We start from the raw sequence: 15,091 nt of genomic DNA, 5'->3' as shown, positions 1-15,091 counted from the left end.
ACTGCAGCGGCAAAGGGTGCCGCAAGTAACAACGCCGCCGTGGAAACTTCACGTCGGAGGAACAATGGCAGAGGTATGTTGTGTAAGAAAGCTACCCAGGTTCATTGTTCACTTGATAAGTGCTTTCCTTTGTAATCGAGAACAGATTATTGCTATAAAAAACCATGAGTCCTGCATGCTTCGTGTCAACTCGCGTGTTCTGGGCCAGGGAAACGTCCGCCGTTATTTCTCATGTAGGTGAATTACTTCAGTTCAGTTTATTATCCATTCAATACAATGATTATGTAAAATATAGTATACAGACGATGGTTCCAAAGTGAAAGACTGCAACGGGACCCTCGGTTCAAATTTAAAAAAAAGTATACAATGCATGGGTTAAAGCAGCAAAATTAACAACGTAGATGGAAAACAAAAGAACGCGTGAAATACAATACAATGGTAAGAGAAAATAAACGAAGAAATGCATATATCAAGAGGCGTAATTATACAGAACAACATATTATAGGGCATGAAACTATTTACAAAAAATAAAACACTGCAATTCATGTTTGAATGTATTCAATGATGATGGTGTTTGAGAGAATGCGGTCGGTCATTCCATATTTTTACGCTGAAAACGAGGACGTCATTTTTTCATAGTTGGTGTTACATTTAGGTAGTCATTTAGGTAGTAGAAAATTGTAATTATGCGCAAACCTAGTGGAATTGGTATTAGTGAGTAATTTGAAGTCTACAATTTCGTGAGCAAGCTGTTTGTTAAGCAATTTAAAGATCACGAGCCCTTCCCCTGTCGAGCAAATGGGGGTAAGCGAAGCTTGCCGTGTGTGTGTCTGACCTTCGTGATGATTTTCTTTCTTTGTTTTTCTCTCTCTCGCTCGCTTTATTTCTCTTTTTCTCTCTCTCTTTCTCTCCTTCTTTCTATCTCTCTCTCTTTCTTCCTTTCACTCTTTCTTTCTGTCTCTCTCTTTCTCTCTTCCTTTTTTGTCCCTGGTATGTGCCATTGAGATTGGACCCTTTCTGCACAATGGCCAGGATCGGCCCACTTTTCAGCGGGACACCTCCGCCGCCACCGCCACCACCACCACCGACATTTGTGAGCCTATAAAGGTTCGCTTAAAATGAGAATACTTAAATGATACTTAAACAAGCTAGATACAGGTAGAATAGAGTTAGCCTGAAGAAGCGGGAGAGCATCTGAGTAAAAGGAACTGTTGGTGATTATGCGAATAGCCTGTTTCTGTATGTGTTGAATAGACGAGAGGTGACAGTTATATGTGTTTCCCCAGGAAGCAATACCGTAGGCGGTATGACTATGAATGAATGCAACGTATAAAGATAAGTAATGCGTGTTCTGAAAAAAAAATGCTCGTGATTTATTCAATGCTCTTATGCCATAAGCTGTTTTTAAATGCGAAGCATTTCTTGCGAACATTTGCTACTTTGACCGTATCTATCTATCTAGCCGCCTACGACTTTGTGCTCTCATGGTCGTTTCGTTAACTTAGTATGTACCAACAATGACATATTCTGACAAGAGTATATGACGAACCTAAATGATGGGGCGTGCGTCGTCGGATGTCGTTATTCGGTGCTTCGTGATTGGCGTTTGGCCGACCTTAGTAGACCGAGCGAAGCATCGCGCGGAATTCGTTCAAGAGTTCCTGCAGTGCGTTCTTTTGGTCTTCCATAAGCTCAGAGTTTACATCGATGTCTCTGAGCGAACCGTCGTCTGTGTCCACTTCAAAAACAAAACACTCGACGATCTCCGTGGATGGTTCCGCGTAGGCGACGGCAGTGCCACGAAAAATGTGCCGATGCTCAAAAGTGAAGTTGGTAACGAGGACCGCTGTCTGGCTATCACGAAGTTCCACAAGGCTTCGCGCTACACAAATACCTTGGGTCAGCAGCATAGAAATGTTGCCTTCTACAATGGCTTGACCGTCGTGTAGCTCGTCGGACTTGACCGGAACCATAACACTCGCACGCGGCGGTATCGTGATGCTGTCGTCCGAAACGCGAAGTGCGGATCTGTGTCCAACGGCGTCGGTCTGTGCTGATGCCCTTTGTGTCGAAAACGTGATGCAGCGCTCGCGGAGGTCAATAATGGCGCCATATTCCCGGAGAAAGTCCATCCCAAGAATTAAATCGCGGGAACACTCGCGTAGAACCAGACAAGTGGCGAGAAAAGCAGCACCGCGAATTTCTACTCTGGTGGTGCATAAGCCAAGCGGAGTGACGACATGGCCACCCGCCGTACGAACTGGTGCCCCATCCCAGGGCAACGTTACTTTTTTCAGAACGCTCGCCAGTTTGCCACTAAGAATGGAGTAATCGGCGCCGGTATCTACAAGCGCACTCATCTTTCTGCCGTCGATAAACACAGGTATGTCCAGTGACATCTTGTTCGCGGGACCTGGTTCTGGCGTCATCGTGTTTTCGTTGTTCTGCGGTCGTCGGGACGATACGAGGTCTTCAGCGCGTCGAGTATCAGCGGCCCCGCCTCGGAAGGTCGCTGACGTCAGTTTTCCCGGCGTGGACTTGGTGATCTCCCTTGCGTCGTCCTCGAGGTGGTATCACGAGCAGGGAAATATCGCCGCGGTGAGGGTGAACGTGACTGCCGCTGCGATGTGTCCGGCCTGCGCTGCTGGTCGAGGAATTCTGCGATGTCGGGAGGCCGTTGGCCGAACCTAGGTCGAGGTGAATCGACAGAAAAACCCCGCAGTCCGAGCCGTCGGTAGGGGCACTCCCGATACACATGACCCGCTTCGCCGCAGTGGTAGCACAGCGGTCGTCGATCGGGTGCTCGCCAAACCTCTGATTTCCTCGCGGGTATTCGGCGGTTGTCGAAGTACGGTAGCGGGGTTGTCGGAGCAGCTTGCGCCGCTTGCAACGCGACTGGCGACGCAACATAAGTAGGTGCAAAAGCTTGGGCGGGGCTCAGCAATGTTTCCGCGTAAGTCTTGCGCCGGGACTCGCTTGGCAGAGGTGATGCTTCGCTGCTGGAAAGAGATGCCTGTAGTGCCTGCTGTACTTCGTTGCGTACGACGCTGGCGAGGGAGCTGACTGGAGGTGGCGACGTACCGTAGTGCTTCTGCAGCTCGTCGCGCACCACGGAGCGAATCAGCTCGCAAAGCAAGGTGACGTCGCACCCGAGGCCTACCGGCGTATCCGGAGTGCAGGCGGCATTGACTTGCCGGTTGTACATGTTCGACCGTTGCTGAAGCGTCTTCTCCATCGCGGTGGCTTCGGTGAGGAACTCCGCAACAGTCTTGGGCGTATTCCGAACAAGACCGCCAAAGAGCTGCTCCTTAACGCCTCTCATCAGATGACGCACCTTCTTTTCTTCCGGCATGCTCGGGTCGGCACGCTGAAAGAGACGCGTCATGTCCTCCACGTACATCGTGACGCTCTCGTTGGGCTTTTGAACGCGTGATTGGAGGGCCCGCTCCGCTTTTTCCCGGCGATCGGGGCTGGAGTAAGTCCTCCAGTAGCTTGCGCTGGAACTCGGGCCAGGATGACAGGGCACTTTCGCGGTTCATAAACCACGTGCGAGCACCATCCTGGAGACTGAAATAGACGCGCCTGAGTTTGGTGTTGTTGTCCCACTCGTTACACGCAGCCACGCGCTCGAACTCCGCCAGCCAGTCTTCCACGTCTTCAAATGTGTCGCCATGAAAAGCCGTTGGCACTTGGGGGTTCAGCACCGTTAGGTAAGTCGGTGTCACCATTTCCGTAGAATTCGTAGTGGTCGCAGTCATCCCTTGTTCCTGGAGGTGTCCAAATTCTGGGGCGAGGCCTCGGATTCGCCGGCTTGTGCGGTGAACTGGAGTCAGCTCCAATTGTGGGGCGAGGTTCTTGCTGCCCAGTGGGGTCTCCTGCATAAGTTGAGCGTACCCAGCACCTCCACCAAATTGTCGCGTATACTCTGCTATAGAAAACAGGCTGAATAAGAATCCAGGCAAGCGTAAGCGTCGACGCGCGATGCCGAGAGGAACCTCGTTCTCTTCTTTTCTCAGTCCCCTCGCTGTGCCACACCATGTGGCAATATATCATGACATGAATATCATGACATGCGTGTCATGTACGTCATGACAATCACCCAGCGAAAAAGTTTAACACTCAAAAACCACTCAAATGGGTTCGGACGTGGGTACTAAGTGAAAGATGCTGGTACAGGATGGTGAAGGGATTACAGGATGATGGTAGAAGTAATAGTCATGAGCATAACTCAGCAAAAATGACAATGACTCAGCGAAAAAAGATTAACACTCAAAAACCACTGGAATGGGTTCTGACGTGGGCACTAAGTAAACACTAAACGATGATGCTAGAAGTCATAGCCATGTGCAAGACTCCACAAAATGACAATGACTCCTCGAAACAAGGTTAAAGCTCTAAATCCACTGAAATGGGTTCTGACAGGGGTACTAAGTGAAGGAAACACTAAAGGGTGATGGTAGAAGTCATAGTCATGAGCATGACTCAGCAAAAATTACAATGACTCAGCGAAAAGAATATTAACACTCGAATACCACTGGAATGGGTTCGGACGTGGGCACTAAGTGAAGGAAACACTAAAGGATGATGGTAGAAGTCATAGTCATGAGCATGACTCAGCGAAAAATTACAATGACTAAGCGAAAAAAATATTAACACTCAAATACCACTGGAATGGGTTCGGACGTGGGCACTAAGTGAAGAAAACACTAAAGGTCGATGGTCGAAGTCATAGTCATGAGCATGACTAAGGCTTTCGCCTTAGGGTCTCTTAAGTGTAGCTAAAGGGACTCCTGAGGACTCATGACATGAATGTCATGACATGCGTGTCATGTAGGTCATGAAAGAGCCGCCTACGTCTTCGTGCTCTCATGGTCAGTTTCGTTAACTTGGTAGGCTATCTGCCCTCTGCTTCGCATAACATCGATTTCCACAGGGCGTGGGATCTGCCGGCTTTTTTGTTTAACAAATGCAATATGATTAGTAATTTCAAGTTAGGACCTAATTTTATGCCATGCAATGACACACAGTCCGCTGCAGGAATAAGGGGACTTAGTCAATATTGTACCCAGGAAGTAAGCATTGGATTGTTCACGCACGATTCCGTTTTCTTCTAAGAAATATCGGCTACATCCGATCATAATGTACTACAGACAGCTTCAGGCCATCAATTATTGGTGTAGAGAGTGGGACATGATGCTGAATCCTGAAAAAAAAATGTTCTGTTACGCATTGCGCGGAAGAAAAAGTTACGCTTAAAAGAGTACGCTTAAGCTTCGCCTTTAAGAGTGGAACGCGGTATGTGATGTGTTTTGTCACCTTTACTCGCTTGGGAGTGCGGAGAGTTGCGTGCATGCGCTACTCTCGATGGAGGAGAGACACGACCGGCGGCACAGCAAACGAGGATTTAATATGTACAGGGATGGTGAACTCACGCGGCACACAACACTAAAACCGAAAGTCAAAACTAAAGGCACGCGAAACTAGACATAACTCAACAAAAAATACTTGCTCAATACAAAATACAAAACTCTGACTAAATGCCAAAACTACCCGGAAATAATCTATCTCTGTCTCGGAGCCTAACTCCGTCTTAGAGTTTCTACGTCAGTCTGAGCGCTGACTCGTCAAAGTCTGACCACCTTGGCCCCGGCCTAACTGCGTCGTAGACAAAACGTGATCGTCTCTTACGGATCGTCGTCTTGAAGTTCTTGTCGCACACGTGTCGGGCTCGTCGGAAGCGTTGAGAGTGCCGTAGGTGTCGACGCCTCGCGTTGTCTCTTTATCGGCGGTGAGCTCGTCGGCTCGTCGGCGATGGCGCTCGGCGTTACTTAGGCCCACCTGGGTAGGCCTAGCGTCGGGATGCGTCGCTACCTCTTCGTGAGTGCCGACGTGGCGTCCCGCGGAGAATCGAACGTGCCGGTCTGCCGCAGAAGGGGGATCCTCTCTGGGGTGCCCAGTCCTGCCGTGAGAGGCTGCACCCAGTCCAGGAGCCTCGCTCGAACTTGCCGAGGTCGACGGCCACACCTTGGACGGTCAACGTCACGGACTCAACCAGACCCCCAAGTCTCCCGTCGCCAGAGCGGAGCTGGCGATGCGACCTTCCTGGCCCGGAGCCACGTCGATAATCCCCCGACAGCGCCGTTCATCCCCCGATCACGCCTCGGCTCACGCGCCTCGAGAGCTCGTGCCGTTCCGAACACCGTGCTTCACGTGCTCTTCTTCTTTTCCGCGCCGCAGGCGGCCTCTTACATATGACACGGTAGCATTCAAAGATTCGTGGTTGCTTATCAGGCTTCGTTCTCGTAGATTCAAATTACAATCCGACGCTATCATGCCTGTAGGTTGTGGTTAAGTCGTACTTTACGATTTTTCTGACGGCTTTTACTTGGATAAATTCAATTTTTGTTCACTAACGCCTTGCGCCAGGGCCTGTGTGATCGGGATGGTTCGGTCGGGATGATGTGGTTCGGCATGATTATTTCCGCCAGACGCCGAAGCCGACGCCGTATCTTCTGCTACACGGGGCCCTTAACGCTGCCGCGTTAATAAAGGCCATGCACCTTAACGAAATGTGTCTTCATTCAACTTCAACGTTCAAACAATACAATCCTAAACAAGCAATCAAATCACATATGCATCGCATCGTGTCGCTCAGCATTTCTTTGGTTCGTTGCGTGGTCGTTGGCTTTGGACTTTGATTCAGTTTGCAGGGGAGAAAGCTTCGCGTTCAACCATCTTTCTTTAAGAAAGGGGTTCAATATTTGTGTCGTCACACGGTCGCACTATGACGCAAGAGAGAATTTATTTATCGAGTGCCACGCTTTTCCATGGAAGAATTGCCTTTGCTGGGGAGGTTTGCATTGACTATGTGTGCAGGTGTTGTGACCGTTGCAAACACGCCGCGGTAGCCCAGTTGCGCTGCTGAGCTCGCGGGTTTGATCCCAACCCCGGCGGCCGCATTTAGATGGGGGTGGAAAGCAAGAACGCTGGTGTACTTAGACATAGGGGCAGGTCAAAGAACCCCAGTAGGTCAAAATTAATCCGGAGTCCCCCACTACATCGTGTTTCATACCCAGATCGTGGTTATGGCGCGCAATACCACAGAATGTAATTAATTTTTGTGACCTTTGCAAATTCATAAGATTTGTTTCCAGTGTTTCTGTTTCTACTGCCTTAACAATGTATAAAATTACTGAGGCCTTATCGTGTATGTTGTCATCAGGGCAGCTAACGTAGCATCTTGACTGCTCGTAAGACGAACGTAAACGCGTACAGAGGAACAGGAATTATATCTAAAGGAGTGAGCGCATCGCCAGGGCAGCTGATATTTTTCAACTATGAAAATTATGTATATGGGCAGTGCAGTTGATTTGAAGCAAGAGAAAAGCTACCTGTCCGCAGTGTCTGTCTTCAACAAAACATCAGTTGTTTCCACTCTCTCTACCAAAAAAAAAAAAAAAAGAAGGAATGACGGAATAAAATGAAAGCACCCTCCAAATTCTTGGTAGGCGTAATGCAGTGCTGTCCTTTTGTACAACCCCGCAGGCAGCTTAAAATAAAAACCCAGCATAAGCATCAGTATGGAACTGCGCAATGGTATCTACGTAGCAGAATGCGAAGGATCAGGCAAAAAGCAACCTGGAACACCATTGTAACAGACACGGCAAAATAAGGAAACATTGCGCAAGAGATTTTCGCATGCGCTGCATTCCGTAGCAAAATCGGACCTTTGGCCACAAAGCGATGTCGGAATTCTCAAGGCGACGGAAAAAACAAACAATGAATGGTCAGGAACTCCGAAGTGCGAAAATTCCAGCTGCACCGCTTGCCCGGCAAGATGTTGGACGACGAAACGAAAAGTAAACGAAGAAAGGGTGCTTTAGAAGTCTGTTTAGAAACGGGAGACTGGCACGCAAGGAACGGGGCAAATGGAATGTGGTGGGACAAAAGCCGTCGCGTCACCGCGTCGCGAATTATCCCTCTCATTTACAAGACGTCGCTCAGAGGCAGCTGAAAAACAAACAAGTGAAACTTGCAGTGAAGCAAGTACGCGCACAAGAAGCGGAGCAAAGAGGCGCGTTCCTCTTCTCGCTTGGGGACATTTTGTGCCTGCGAAGCGAGACAAGAACACACACAGGGTGCTGCAGTTGTAGATTCCAAGTGAAAGAAACAACACACGAAACCGCTGCGCCGTGGCAACACAATCTGACAAAACCTGTGCGCTAGGGTCTGCACTCAGAGTATGGACTTTTTTGGTAGCCCAGCATGGTCCAATAGCGATGACCAGCTCTTCTTTAACAGCAGTAAACTTGAGAATTTCTTTCTCTAACAAAGTTTAATATTTTTGCTGATTGTTGGCTGTTGTAGCATGAAATGCCATTATAAGATATTCAGTTGGCTTTAGAGTGTGCACTTCGTCGTAATCCGGGCACAATTGGGCGACAAATTTTCATGCAAGACATTTATAGGATGGCTGCCCTTTGGTACGTCGTCATTCATTCGAGTGGCCTTCGCATCCTTCGGCGCCGATGCATTTGTGTGCGAGCGTTAACTCGTTTCTTTGTAAATCCTCACAGACTGCTGACGGCGGCTGTCGCTGTCTTAGCAAATAGAGCACGCGAGAGCGCATGCGCACGAAAGCACGTGCGGGCACGTCGGTTCCCATCAGGCCAATAATGTCGCAGCTAGGAATGAAACCGCAGAATAATAGGCAACGTTACCACTGTCTTTAGCGTCGTACTTTTCACTGCATTCACCTCTCCTGACCATTTTGCCCTCGAAAAAAACTTCAAGTATCGTCTTTGTCACCGTGACGTCACTATACCTTAGTTCTTTATGTGGCCTCAGCGCATTGCTTGCAGGTCACGGTAAAAAAGATTGTATACGTTATCACATAAGTTTCTATTACATTTCGAATGTGAAGCGTACTAAAAAATGATGTGCACGCTTACTTAACGCTACACTGTAAGACGTTACCGAGTGACACTTTCCACGGGTCTTACGTGGTACACATGAAAAATTACTGGGCATATTTTCTAAACATTGCAATGTATACCGGTCATCAGTAGCGTCATGCTTAAAAGTTTGGAAAGATTTTACAAGTTTACAAGTTGTTCTATGGGGGAACATGTACACATTTAGTAAAGGCTGCGAGATTCTGAGTGTTCGTCGACCTCTTACAGTGTGCGTTCGCATGAGCGATGTTTACATTTCGGCAGGGTTCGGGAACGATGTAGTGCATAAACAAAAATATTGCGTTACATTAATGCATTAATGTTCTCACCTGAGTGGTGCACAAACATGAAAGTTATCAGATTACACGTTTTCATAGCATGACGATAAATGTAATTGTACGCATCGCGTTTATTTTATAAGGTATAGTTAACCGCTTCACGTAGATTCTAGCATGTGCATTGGGTATTTTTTTATTGAAATGAAAATAATTGAAAAAAGGTCCCCCTGTAGTGGAGACATCCACTCCTTTTACCATAATTTTAATACTCTTCATAGTAAACTGGGCTTCTTTAGTTAACGTCAGCGAAAGTTAGGCTTTCTCCTCACCGCGTGCTCCGCGCTAAGCTGAAAGCATTGGCTATCATACGAACGTTGTTTCGACGTAAAGCGAACATTTTCCTGCGCTCTGCCGAGCAAGCTAAACAGCGCTGCCAGCTACTCCCCTCCCCTCGCGTCGGGGCCCAATGGACTCGTCCGCCCTCCCCCTCGGAGTCTCGGGACGGCGTATTATTGTTCGCGCCTGGCCACGAGGTCGCTCTCGTCTGGTGAGTTTCCACTTCGCTTGCGTACGTAGTCGTGCTCGCTGCTCTGCCTCCCTTGGTGCCGACCACGCAACTCGCGCTGGGCGCTTTTTCTCTCTGGCAGTACGCAGTCTGTCCTCGTGGTGCGAACTATCGATGTCGGCTCCTGTGACAGGGGAACTGTGCCCGAGGCTTCTCTTTCGAGGTTTTATTATTATCATCATATGTTTCTTCCCTTCGTGTGTCTCCTCGAAATTTTTGGAAGAGCGAAAGCGACCTAATTTGCTCACAAAGGGCTCACCTTTCAATATATCACGTTGCCATTTTGACCTGCGTTTTTCCTTGCAACATCGTTAAACGGAACGTTGCCATTGTCTGTCGTCCCTGGGGAGATGAAGGCGAGGTGATAGCGAGAATATGGGAACGTGGTGAGCTTATCGGAGCTGTCGTTGGATTCCAAGTAGATTAGAAAAGCGTGTTATTTACTGCTCACTATTCGCATTCGTTTTATTACATTGGGAGTCACACGACCACACTCTCATGTCACGCGGTCACCTCAGATACCTCGACCGCAAGCTATCATATATTGCGGCCATCACATGACACGTTAACGATTCTCGGATATCAGATAAAATACTCGCTTTAGTCAGCTGTGGTGCTTACCAGTAATTATCGTTTGTGTGATTGTTTTCTTTTTTTCTTATCAGGAATATTTAAATATCATGGGAACATATTTCCAAAAAGCATTTTTGAGTTTTCCCACGTCAGATATATTGAGGTTCCGTGTTTTAATGCTGCACTCCGTTGTGAACCCTTTTATCGCTACGATAAGGTCTGTGCTTTATGGCCCCTTGCGGATCCTCTTCGCCCCAGCGCTCATCAACGCCACGTGGTGGGCGGCATCACAAATTTATGTGCTATCACTGGAATCCAACATCAGCTTCTTACGTTTGCGCTCGTGTCTCTTGACAACGACGACAGAACTTGCAAGCACAGTTTTTACAACTTATATATTATTAATATATACGTTCTCGTATGAATTTGCACGTATGGCCTATTGAAGATGTATTTGCAATTTTCGCGCCTTTTCATAACGAGAACTGAGTGCACTGTTCAAAAAGCTTACGAATGCTAAGCAACGTAGAAGTTGGAGACTGCGGGCATTTAAATTCCCGACACGTATTGGCAGAAAAAGAAGCACCGTTAGACGAGAGGCACATTGAAGTCAATACGCAGACAGCTGCGTCGCTACCAGCGTAGTTCTTAAAGCTGGTTCCCGACCCTGCTCTGCAGTGAAGGCAGCTTTTCTCTTTCATTTTTTACTCTCGCGTTTCCAGCAGAAAGACGTCTTCTCTTCTCCCTTTTTTTCCCTAGCTGAATGAAGGGTCTATCTACATTGTTGCCTTAATCCCTCTTACCAGTCGGGGTGGCTTAGTGGCTAATGCGCTGCGCTGCTGAGAACGAGGTCACGCGCTCGATTCCCGGCCGCGGCGGACGCATTTCAAGGAAGGCGAAATACAAAACTTCGAGCGTACTTAGATTTATGTGTACGGTGGGGAACTATACGGGCTCAAAATTAATTCGAAGCACTCATATGCGGTGTCCCTTATAGCCCGTTATGCAGTTTGGGGACGTTAAACCACGTAATTCAATTCACCTTTCGCCTGTAGATTGTAACACACCGCAACAATTTGAAAGCCCTCGGGGTTGTTTTACAACGCTCTCTTGCAAAACTGTCTCTCAGCGGACTACTGATCTCATTTCTCACAGAGAGGTTAGTCATCTGGAGTGGCACAGCGAAGGACACGACAGAAAGTATTGAATGCATATGGATGGCCTAGCTAAGAGGTCATACTCTGAGCAAGAAACACCGGTTCATTCGTTTACATTGCATAATATTGTACTAAAGTTTAGGTTTGCCCATTAAAGGGATGCGGACACAAAATCTGAAATTTTACGAAAATTCTGAAAATGAATCCTCAGTGTGTGATTACACCGAAAAGAAGCAGTCACTTAGCTCATTTTTGAGCCGATGGCTTTATTTTTGGCGTTTTTCTGAGCGCGCGCCTCGCCGCCCGACCCGCGCGAGTTGGAAGGCGGACGTCACGACACCCTCGTCGGGTAGCCAGCCGGCCGGCCGCGGTCATTCGAAGCGCGCCGACGCTGCCATTGCGAGCATGGATTCGAGTTCTGGTGCCTCTACCAGCGATGAGTACACGTCTGAAGACGAGGAACATTCCAACTTGGCAAGAAATATTACCGCTTACGGTTACGAGCCTTCCGCGTCAAGCGACGAAGAAGAGCAGGCGACCGTGGAAGTGCCGGTCAGGTTTTCGCGAACCGTAGCGCGAAGATTTCGCTCTGCACCAGACACTTGTGCAAGAATTATTTGTCATTTCCTCTGTAAACCTGCTTTTTCAAGAGCGCACGCAGGCGAGGCAGCTGTGGGGTACTTCAGCACTGCGTGGATGACTTAATAGTAGTTTATGCAGTCGGCGTGAGCAACTGCTCTGAGGTATCAGTACCTCCGAGACTCTCACGTCCACTTCACCAGCCGCCCGACAGATCGCACCACCTGTCTGGCGTTCTCCCCAGTTTTTCCTGCTTTTAGCCTGTGGAGAAACAGAGCTGTGCGTGTCTGCCCCGCTGCCATGTAGGACTGATCTCGTGAGACGCGCTCGCTAGCCTTGTATTATTGTACTATGCTTTGCCAACATTTTTAAAGCCATTACTGCCTTCGTGCCCAGCCTCGGGCATCTTGCCCCAGCCTCGCCCTCACACTGCTCAAGAAGGCTGCAAGTGAACGAAAACACTACCGACATCTTTTCGCATTATCTTTTCAAACGTGCCGCTGATCATTTCTGCCTTGCGTTTTCGTGAGAAGACCTGATGGCACAGCGTCAGGCTTAAGGCGTTGCCTTTTGAGCGGCATGCCGAGGCTTTTCAGCACAGCCGGGCTGGTCACATAATCATCTTCGACGACGTGGTCTGCGCAAATGAAGTCATTTTTTAGAGGTAGGTCTCCAGGCTGGGTGTGATGGCTGACAGGCAGGTATCCGAAGTTTACGCACGTTCTCGTCTCTGGGAAGCGTGTGCGACGGCGTTTTACGACCGACGATGCTGTTATAATAGCAATGTCTGGGCATTTCCTTCCGCCGCGACGAACGCGTCAATACCGATCCACTACTAAGGGAAGGCGCATGTAAGACGCACCAACTGCGTGGAGCGCCGACGGGGATAATGTTTCAGACGGAGCACATGCGAAGATCTCCGAAAGAGGTTAAACAAACGCTGCAAGGGACCGACACGCCCGGAAACAATGCTACGGCTGTGGCCGACCTTGCCCGCGCTCGCGCGCGCGGGTGGGTGTTATGACGTCAAATTTCAGCTTCTGCCGGCGGCCGCTTGGAGGCAAGGTGCAACAGAAAATCGCAAAAAAAAAAAAAAAAGATGCGTGCACGTTCTTTTTTTCTTTTTCAAAGCAGCTTGTTGTATTCGTCATTTTCAACAGTTCAACTTTTGTTCCGACGCAAAAAACCACCCGCCAACTTCTGTGTGCGTATCCCTTTAAGCAGTTTATCATATATATTCACTTTCTAAGCGTGCGCTTGCGTGTATGAATCTTACTCGATAGGTAGCATTTGGTTCTGTTTGCTTCGTACTTTCGCCTATATGTACGGTCTTCGCTAAGAGGCGGCCTAGAAGTGCTCTCTGTATTCGAAGTGAGCCTACTTCGAAAAGGTCATAGGGGACGCATGAAGGTGGACGCTGGAAGCGATCAACAGAGGCCGTTCAAGGGAAGGCTCAGTCAATGTGTGGGCAAGTCCCCGTGTCTGCTGAGGATTCTCTTGCTCGGCCACTGTTCAAGCAATTTCACATTTATACCTTCCATACACAGCACTATTTTAATAAAATAAACTGTAACTCAATGGTCATGAGCGCAGCTCACGAACTTTCTTTACAGCCGTGATACCAATCGAGATATTTAAATACAGGATCAGCTGGAAGGTTTCTCTGAGGAAATGGAACTTTATGCCCTGTTGTTTCGCACTCCTAAAACGGCATCAGGTGCGCGCTGAGTGCGAAAAGAAACGGCGCCGCGCATTTCTATATGCTGTCATACCATAGTGTAAAGCCCCTTTATAATTTAAAAGTAGCGACACTCTCCTCCCCGCCGCGCTTTTCTCCTCGATTCTCCTCGCCCGCCGGCTGCGCGCGCTGCGCACGGCACGCTATTCCGCCTTGGCTCCCGCGGACGGGTCGCACAATTGGATGGAGGCGCATGATTTTAGGCCAGTTGCAAGCCCCAGTGGCGTAGAAAATTTTGAAAAATGATGATAACAGCATGGAGAATACTGAAGGCAACGTTTATGGGGTGGTTGGTTTCATCTTAAAGCCGTATGAATGACACACTCGTGTAAAAGGATGGTGATGAATAAACTTTTATTGGGCCCAAAATACATTGGTGGTGCCCACAGGCACCAGACGGGGTGGTTCCCTAGTCACGGGACCCATATGTTCCCAGCAGCTCCTGGCCCCTGTCCGTCAGTGCGAGCTGAATCGGTAGGGCGGGGCTGGATAACAAGGTCTCCCATCGCGCAAGGCGTTGGGGATTGGGGGTGTTGGCGGGAAGGGAAGAGGGGGTTCTTGAGTTCTGTGCACTCGGCCAAGATGTGCGGCAGGGTGCCCTTTTCCCTTTTGCAAAAAGGACAGAGCGTATCATGTTCCGCGGGGTACATGCGGTTCATCAGTACGGGATGCGCAAGCGATCCCGCCTGCGCTCGACGCAGGATGGTCTGTTGTTGCTTGGTGAGTTTGGGGTGCGGTTCTGGCAGTTTGCACCTTTCCTCTCGGTACATCCGGGTAATGTCCCGAAAGCTGGTAACCGGGTGCGGTAGCTTTTCCGGCTCGTGCTCTGCCCGGATTGACATTTCTCGGGCATGGTAGTCGGCGATGGTGTTGCCTGCTACCTGCGAATGAGCCGGGACCCACACGAGCTCTATGGCTCTTCCCGGAGGCTTGCACTTGGATAGAATGGCTAGGGCCGCGGAGGAGATTACCCCCCTGCGGAAGCTTCCGTAGGCTGTCTTTGAGTCGGTGACCACGGTGTCCACGCTCGGCTGTGTGAGTGCGAGGGCCACGACCGCTTCTTCGGCAACTGCGGGGTCTGTTGTCTTCAGGGACGCGCTGACGATCAGCCTGTCTTTTGACGTAACCACCACCGCTGCTCGGTCACTGTGTTTTCGGAGCGAGGCGTCCACGTAGAGGACCCTGGGGTTCTCTTCCAACTTCCGGGCCATGGCTTTGGCCCGCGCGGTGCACCTCTCGTCGTCCTT

The 15,091-nt window shown here is 49.2% G+C and overlaps 1 protein-coding gene across 1 annotated transcript in view; it reads left to right on the top strand.

Moving 5' to 3' along the window:
* Window positions 1-9,760: 9,760 nt before the first annotated feature.
* The window catches only part of LOC119464417 (kynurenine aminotransferase-like), a 54,714-nt gene continuing 49,383 nt past the window's right edge, over window positions 9,761-15,091 (top strand). Inside the window, exon 1 of the mRNA XM_037725376.2 lies at window positions 9,761-9,779. The gene's annotated coding sequence lies outside the window, so the exon portion shown is untranslated. The remainder of the gene's footprint in view (window positions 9,780-15,091) is intronic.

Source organism: Dermacentor silvarum, chromosome 9 (genome assembly GCF_013339745.2).
Source record: "Dermacentor silvarum isolate Dsil-2018 chromosome 9, BIME_Dsil_1.4, whole genome shotgun sequence".
NCBI classification, from domain to species: Eukaryota; Metazoa; Arthropoda; class Arachnida; order Ixodida; family Ixodidae; genus Dermacentor; species Dermacentor silvarum.
The sequence above is the reverse complement of the archived record's forward strand: the minus strand, read 5'-3'. Positions and strand labels throughout refer to the sequence as shown.